Here is a 9,639-nt window from a genome sequence, read left to right on the forward strand (position 1 = left end):
AAAGTCTGACATATAATAATTATTTGACTTAGCATAACGATTACTGCATTGTGATATACCACCTCGAAGCCCTTTTTTAACAAACGAAATTTTATCGAAATCTGTTAAAAGTTCAAGTTGTATCCCAGTCATTTTTAGCATAGCATCCCAGCTGAGACCAGGAGCTGTAAAATAATGAGCTGGGTCCAAGCTGTATGTATCAAGACACACTGAACGAAAATTTTCAAAGACATCGGTTAATAGGAGGACATCTGTTTTTAAATACAAGTTAGAATAATCCAACATTGTTTTACAGTTGAAATGGGTCCATACGTTTTGTGCATGTTGATAATCCTCATCTGTTATACAGCTATCTGTTAAGGCACTGTAAAAATCACTTATTTTAGGCAACGATGACGCTTCAAGAGATTTACTAGATTTCATAAACTCGTATGGAAATATACCCTTTTGCTTCAGAAGTTTAAAATCTTCGCATCTAGGGTATTGTTTCCTTAATTCATGGAATTGGTGTTCCCGAAGGTTTCGGGCTAATTTATCTAAACTACTCGACATGAACCTAAAGGAATCAACAAATCTAAGTGATAAACATTTTCCATCAAATTTAAGTTCTTTGCTAAATGAAATATATTTTTCTTTATTTTGAGGTATAATCTCGATGGGCCCTTTACGGAAATTCAATGCTTTTACAATAAAATGTGCGTCGTAATTACTTAGATTATGGAAAAATACTGGCACGAATGAGGGAGGTTTGAATTTATTATTACAAGCCTTATGTGTCACTCCATGGAATTTTCCTGTGGTCCAATCATAACTGAAAACGCTTTCAGATTCTAACGTCTTATTACATACAAAACACTTATTATTAGCTTCTCCAATTTTGTTCAAATCGCTCTGATTTAATCGAATGGGTTTTCGAAAGCAAATATATTTTATTAATTTTGTTAAATCATTATAAAGAGTCTCCATAAATACTTTAGCACAATCTGGGCCTGTATATGATCGATAGCGTGAAAGACTATCATCAAATGAACACTTTATAAAATAACCAAAACTGTACACTTCATGTTGTTGAACGTTTTTTGTGTACGATTTTGATTCTTTCTTTTTGTTTGGTTTTGATTTGTTAGGAATGTTAGGATCACAAGACGATATGGGATTTAAAAATGCCTCAAAATCTGCGTAAACAACAAACGGTAATTTAAGCTTACGGTGATATTTATCAAAAAAAATGTTATGGTTTGAAATTTCTTTACCAAACCAATCTTTATAATTCTTATCATGATTTGGGAGTTAAACAACAAGGTGACAACAATCATTTTTTTGATGATTAGTTAGTTGTTCATTTGAGTAAAATGCTAATAAACACCCATCACAAATGTGAAAGCTATAATTGGTTGTTGAAATCTGTCGGCTTACTAATCGAGATAGATTTTTTATATAACAGTAATGTCCCTGGCTACCATTAGATATGTAAAGTAAATTAATATGTGTTGACTTACGACATTTGGTAAAGTAAAGTGGACCGTTTACTTCATGTGATTTGGAATTTTCATTATATTGTAATCCGAAAACATTAATGCTTATATCATTTAATTTTTCAACTTTATGAACATATGTAAGTTTAACTGGAAATGGTATGTTTGAAAATTTTAATTTGTTACGATGAGTAATATAGGACGACACTCTCTGTGAACTGTTCCTAACCGGATACAGCGCTGAAAGAATCGCCCATTTCAAACACTCGTGGTCATGGTTTTGGACGTTGATTATTGCTTTTTTTGTTTTAATATCATGTGGTAAATCAACATATGAAGAACCGCGTAATGGATTAAATTGGTTAACGTTCATGTCTAAGTATTTTATGTCTTTAAGACTCCATCCGCTGTCTTTTTTTTCAAAGTTTGAAATTTTATTTGTGTTTTTGAAATTTTCTAAAAATTCTTCTCTGTTATCACCTTTACAAATAGTCCAACTCAAAATATTAAAATCGAAATAATTGTTGATTCCTTTAGATTCTTGTATGAACTCTGCGTGTAATATAAAACTAATCTTGAAAATGGTTAGCTGTTGAATGCAGTCATCTATTAAACTATTTAAAGATGTTTTAATACTCTCAAAAAAAAGTTCTGGTGTCTCAAACTCAAGGTTAGTTTTTTCCGGATTTGGTATTCTATAAGTTAATAATCTATTCCCAAATGCAGTTTCAATAAGTTCAACATTGGGATAAGAATGCTGAAATTTTAAACTATTATTTTTATGAACATTACTTCTTAAATGCTGGGCGTTCGAAACGTTCTGTTTGCAGGTTTTACATTCGACGGTATCAACGATGACAGGAGTTGATGATGATGATGCAGCTATTCGAGAAGTTGATGGTTGTGGCTCCATGGCAGCTGCTGGATGCTGGCTTGACGAATCACATGGTTGAATGGTTTCTTCTGACATATGTTTTCTTTTTATTCCGCGTGTTACGCATCTAAAAATAAGAAAAAAGAATAGATTAAAATACATATGTACAAGAATGGATTTAAAAAAATATATAGTACGAAAATTCACTTGTACCGTAATACCTGACATTAAATTTGACTGGCAAAGAGAACAATACGCTTCCATGGTTAATACACCATCTATCTCATCATAAGGTAAAATCGATGATCGTTTAACATTTACATGCCCACTACAAGGGGTGATAAAGGGTTTAAAATCATGATCGTGAGCTATACTCGGATCAAGTTTTCCACTGATAAACCACAATCTTAAATATTTATGAAAACTAGCCAATAACACTGATTTGCTAAACATTTTAATGTCTTCGCTAGTAAAATCCATCACGATGGTGAATGCTTATTAAATGAGGCAGATTGTTTGGGATTTTATTTATATTCGATTCATCTCCCCACTACTAAACAGTAATTAAAGTAAAACTGGTTAAACATGTTACACTCAAAAATTACTCACAAATTTTGCTGCTGATTCTCGGCTTCCAAACAACGTTCATAGAGTTCATTATCAAAAACTGACTTGTTGAGATCTGAAACGTCTTCACACCGTTCATAGAGGTCATCGTCGTATAGCGAGTTTTGTAGATCCATTTTTTACTCGTAGTTTCACTTCCACGGGTGCTGATACGGTATGGTTTCCTTTGCGTTGAGTAGCTATATATATGCCCAAAAATCGTTTGTTCGTTGGCGGGGGACTCTATGTGGGGGCGGAGTAAGGGATGATTTATTTAAATGGCTTTGCTTCGATGAAATATTTCTTACAGTCGTTTTTAGTTGCAATATGTTTAGTAATATTGTAAACTAATTCTTGTGTGTTGGAATAATGCTCATCATCTTCAGTCTGCGTGTAGTATTTGATCCTAGTATTCGCAAATTTCCAGTGCTGATCGTTTGGGATGCCTCGCAATTTTTTCATGTCATAGACGTCAATTTTAATTAGATGGGTGGCCTTTGAAACGTCATCTATACGTGAAGATATATAATTTGTACCTCCATTTGTCAACTGGGCAACAGTAGACGAATATTCTGCAGCTTGTTTCTTTTTAGGCTTTTCGAAAAATGCATCAATATTGTTGGCTCGTTTCTGGGTTCGGATTTTAAGTGGCTTTGAAACTTCAGTTTCATCATTATCACTCAAATTGCCATAATAATAATTTTTGAAAGTGCACTCTAGAGAATTCTCGTTTGAAATCTAAAACAAAATAAAAACAATTGTGAGAACTTGCCACAAATGGAAACAGGTAGATAATGATTGTTTATAAACAGTCAGTTAATGTTCAGCTTACCTCCATTTTAATTCACTGCAAGTTGTAGAAAGATTTTCAAAATGAACACTAATTATGAAGAGTACCTACTCGTACTGCGGTACTTTAAACTACTTTTAACACTTAACACTGTTTTCAGACAAACACGTTTGAACGAATGACGGTTCCATCGATTTGATCTCTCCTTTTATTGAACAACACACACACACTCACATATATACGTCGCGGATAAGACAAAAACCTATTAAATAAAACAGACACCTGTGCGTTGCATGATTCGACAGGTTGCAACGTGTTTGTATCCGATCAGTTATTTAAAATGTTCTATACTTAATTGAATACGCAATAAAATATGAGACTATGACATTTTGTAATAATTAATAATATTTTATTGGTTTTCTATAACAAAAAAACCTATTAAATAAAACAAGCACCTGTGCGTTGCATCATACGACACGTTGTAACGTGTTTGTATCCGATCAGTTTTTAAAATGCTCTATAATTAAATATACAATAAAATACAGGACCATGGCATTTCGTAATAATAAATGATATTTTATTGGTTTTCGAAAAATGTTTTTTAGTTCTCACAACCCATGTCACATAACTTTATAATATATATTGCATTCCACAAAATGTAATTATTACGACGTGGGAAGCCACATAGCAAAAACTTTGACCTTAATAAAATAAATCGTTAACGACGGAATCACACACCTGTCAAAGCAAAAAAATGGGCGGTCACAAGACATGCGCCTTTATTTTCTCCATGAGAAAAAATCCACACGACACAAATAATAGCCGCCGCAGAAGCTGTAAGCATATATCTATTAAGGATAGAGCAAAAAAACGATCATAAAACCCTAAAAAAATCTGCTCCGCAGGATGCCGCCAAGTGCCGCAGAAGCTGTAATACCCTTACTACTATAAGTTGATGAAGTCTCTGTTCGAGGTAAAGTTACATACCAACTCTATGAGGACTTGGCCATTATGCACAAATTTCCCACGACACACAGACACTACATTGTCACAATACACTGCGTGTATCGTGTTGTGTGTCCTGGTAAATTTGAGTCAATTTTCTTTTTTTGTTTAGTTATTTTTGCGTCCTTCTTCATATTTTAAGCTCTTCTGCTTCTTCATATGATATCGATTTACCAGGTACCAGGTACGACTGTAAGTTTGCTATTTTGGCCTGTTTTTATCGGTTGTGATCTTCTGTTTCGCTGTAAGAACTCAAGAAAGCTGGTATGGGTTTTATGAAGGAGTATTATGCGTATGGCAGGATCTTCTGTATGATTGATGATTATGATTGAGAGCACTGCTTTATTTATTAATTCTTTTTTTAATTAAATATGCAGGCACGAAAAGAAACACACAGAAAATGTCACTATTGTTTACAGTTTAGAATTAACCCAATTTTAAAATAGAAGGCGCTGCACAGGATAGGTAAGTCTATGTAGGTATAAACACAACCACCGGATTAATTATACAAGTCAGTTTTAGGCTTATAGGTTAGTCTATATCACACACTAGTTAGTTTTACTTGATTCGCAAGCACACAGTTTAGTAATGTTAGCATACACAATAACAATTACAGTAAGTTATGTTATATCGAACGTAAATCTAAAAATACGACGCGCGAGTGCAGGCGAGCCGCGTGATGGCGTCGTGACGAGCGAGTATCGACTGGTTAGTGGTTAGGCTTTCGTTCAACAGGCAACAGCGCGTGCGGCGCGGCGCGCTATGCATACATATACTACGCGATGCGTATATTGATTTTGCGGCGTTGAACGTTGATGCTTGTATAAAATATTATTTATTATAGATTTACTTTATTAATATGTAAATGGCGCAATTTAGTTTATGAACTATTTATGTTAGGTTGTGTAGTGGTAAGATTACTTTGTATAGGCTAGGCCATAAGGCCACACTGGCATCAAAATGGAGATTATTTTCTTCTTGCACTGTTGGTATTTTCATTGTCACTTTTGAGGGATTGAAAGGATATATTCCAGATCCTTTAAGTCCTTTACGTATGTTGGAATCGTTTGCCATGTCAATTTTAGTCATTAGCTCCTGCGGTAACTGTGGAAAATGACATTTGTTAATTGAGCTTGCAGCGAACCCAATTCTTGAGCAGCCTTGAATTTCATTTTAGCACAAGTAATGCATTTGGTCACAATATTTTTAACTTGACATCTGCCACTAATTATATTCGTATTTAGTCCTAGATAATTTAACAGTGTAGTTCTCCCTTTTCCGCTGCATCATACGCAAGTTTAGAGATACCATTAAAAAAAGTAAAAACGTCATCGCCTGGCAACACTCACTTTTCCTTTTGCGCACAACGCGTCGTGATACAATTCTACGATTTCAATTTAAAAAATTTTGGTTTATCCTGTTTGTTCTGATAAGAAAAACCATGCCTAAAAGAAAAAATGAAGATATTCAACATAAGATTGATAGATTGGAAAAGAGGCTCGCGAAATACCGCGAGAGTCGCGAGACTAATGGTAAGTACTTATGGCTAAATCAGTCAGCCTTTATGAATTCTAGTGCTTTAGGGTTTATTACAACAATTTAAATAATGTACAATGGTCCCGTGGGGATATTTGTACGTAGATATATATATATTACAAATAATCAAAGAATTTTCATAACCTCACTTATTCGCATGTCGTGTGACGCCATGTGCTTTATCGGTGCGATAAAGATTTTTAAGAGGTGAATATTTGCACTCCCGTGTGACGGGACTGCCTTTATCCGTGGGATAAAGTTAAAAATATTATAGAAATGTTATATTTTTTAGCTCAACACCAGGAGCTAGACCCCGAGGTAATGGACCAGCAAGAGGAGCTGGATCATAATGAAAACAATGTAGACTTGGGCGTGGCCCAAGATGAAAATATAAACGAAATCCAGGAGGCCGACTCAGAGTTCGGCGAGGCCCAAGAGCCTGACACAGATATGGGCGAGGCCCAGGATCTGAACTCGGAACTTGACAGTGAGTTTTTGTCGGCATTAGGGGAGTCTGCAGGAGGAGTCAGACAATATGGAGATGAGATTCACAAGGAGATCTTTAATACGGTTAACAAAATCCTGCTAGAGGGAATATCCAAACAAAATAAGGAGAAGCGTCTGGAAACCCTGCTAATTCCAAGCAATTGCAAGCTCCTGGATGCCCCTAAACTTAATACAGAGCTCATTGGAGTTATGAATAACCCGTCAAGAGTACGGGATAAGCTGTTGGAAGAAAGACAACAGGAATTGGGTTCGGCTATTGGAAGTATTTGTTCCGTTGTTAACACAATGTCAAAGCAAGATTTTAACAAATACAATGTTATTAAGAAGCTGACTGATATCTCACGCATTCTGTGCCACTTACATTGTCAATATACTGAAATAAGAAGAAGGTTGGTTAATCCATTTTTGGATAAGAACTTAGTAGAATCCCTGAAAGATAATAAGAGAGGAGAGTTCCTGTACTCTGGTCTGGACATCTCAGTAAAGTCTTACTCTGCTATGAAGCGGGCTGCGAATATAATAAAGCCCAAGCCAGCCCATACTGCAAAGAACCCGCACACTCCAAAAAACTTTCATCAGACCCCTCGGCGTCTGCACCCAACCTATCAAGTCCACCCAATGAGAGGGTCATATCGAGGGGCTCATCGATACAATGCTCCTCGCCAGCCCTTCAAGCCCCTGAACATCAGACCAATGGGACCATCAGCGAGAGGCCGTGCCAAATATCCTTAAAGGTACCTTTCGCAGGCAGACTTTTTTATTTCTATAAATGTTGGTGTAATATAACCCAAGATCCTGTCATTTTGAGCTGGATAAGAGGATATAAAATCCCCTTTATAAGTCAACCTTTTCAAAATAATTTGCCTCAGAATAATAATTTTAATCAGGCTGATAAACAAATTATTTTGAAGGAAATTGAGGAACTGTTAAATCTTGGGGCAATATCAGTGTGTGAAAATGAGCCTATACAATTTTTATCCAGTATTTTCACTATTCCTAAAAAAGATGGCTCACATAGATTCATATTAAATTTAAAAAAGCTAAATAGGTTTGTAGGTGATCATCATTTTAAGTTAGAAGACATTAGAACGGTATGCAAGTTATTAACAAAGGGTGATTTTATGTGCACAATTGACCTTAAGCATGCTTACTATATGTGCCCCATTGACTCTGACCACAAGAGATTTTTAAGATTTAAATTTAATGACACATTATATGAATACAACTGTTTAGCTTTTGGGTTAAGTTCGGCCCCATATGTTTTCACCAAACTTTTAAAACCAATTATAGGATATTTAAGAGAGAAAAGCATAAGAGTAGTGATATATTTAGATGACATTATATGTTTTGGATCCTCATATGATGAGTGTCATAATAATGTTCATGTTATAAAAAATATTTTAGTTTGTCTAGGGTTTGTAATCAATGAAGAAAAGAGTAACCTCGTTCCTTCCAATATCATAGAGTTTTTAGGTTTTAAAGTAAATTCACTTAACTTGACTCTAAGTCCCTCGGATAAAAAACGTGAAAAAATATTATCCATTACAAACAAATTTCTAATAATACATCAGTGCACAATTAGGGAATTTGCAAAGATGTTAGGCAATTTAGTCTCTGTATGCATGGCTATCTCCTATGGTTTTATGTATACAAAAAACCTAGAGAGGGATAAATTTATTGCTTTGGAACGTTCGGGGGGAAACTATGATGGTAATATGGCTGTAAGTGAGGAAGCAAAACAGGATCTGAGGTGGTGGAGACAAAACATAATGCATAGATGCTGTGTTATTAAGCAATACAATTTTTTATTGGAGATTTTATAGTGATGCCTCATTATCTGGATGGGGTTCTGTTTGTAATGGGAAAAGTGCAAAGGGGGCTTGGTCTGTGGAGGAAAACGAGAATCATATCAACTATCTGGAGTTGTTAGCAGCATTTTTTGCATTGAGATGCTTCGCTAACAACTCCAGAAACTGCGAAATCTTATTGAGAATCGACAACACCACTGCAATTTCATATATAAATAGAATGGGTTCAGTACAGTTTCCTCAATTAAATAACCTGGCGAAACAGATATGGCAGTGGTGTGAGGCAAGGGACTTATGGATATATGCATCCTACATAAAATCAAAGGACAACTTTGAGGCAGATTATCAATCTCGTTGTTCACCTAATGAGGACAAAGAATGGGAGTTATCACTATCAGTGTTTCGCAGTATAACTGATTCTCTGGGTGTCCCAGTAATTGACCTGTTTGCTTCACGTTTCAACAATAAATGTACTAAGTATGTATCTTGGCACCGTGACCCCTTTGCATGGAATATTGACGCCTTTACTGTAAAATGGTCCGATTACTTTTATGCATTTCCTCTCTTCTCTTTGTTATTAAAGGTGTTACGAAAAATAATTACTGACAAGGCCACAGGTATAGTGGTGTTCCCTATGTGGCCTACACAATCCTGGTACCACTTACTTAGGTCACTAGCAATATCTGAAATTATTACATTTGGTCCAGATAAAAAACTGTTAACATCTCCTTCCAGATCAACACACCCCTTACACCAGCACCTTACCCTGGGGGCTTGCATATTGTCAGGGAGGCAATGAAGAGGAGAATGTTACCTAACAAGGCAATTGAGATAATGATTGCCTCTTTATCTAAAAATAGTATTAAACAGTATGACTCTTGCCTTCGTCAGTGGTGGCATTTTTGTATCACCTCTAAGGATGATGTTTTAAGTGCCTCAATACCAAAGATATTAGATTATTTAACAATTATTTTTGATAAAGGTGCTTCATATCAAACGTTAAATTGCCATAGGTCAGCATTGTCTTTTGTCATAGGT

The sequence above is a fragment of the Cydia strobilella genome, chromosome 14, assembly GCF_947568885.1.
Source record: "Cydia strobilella chromosome 14, ilCydStro3.1, whole genome shotgun sequence".
Classification (NCBI taxonomy): domain Eukaryota; kingdom Metazoa; phylum Arthropoda; class Insecta; order Lepidoptera; family Tortricidae; genus Cydia; species Cydia strobilella.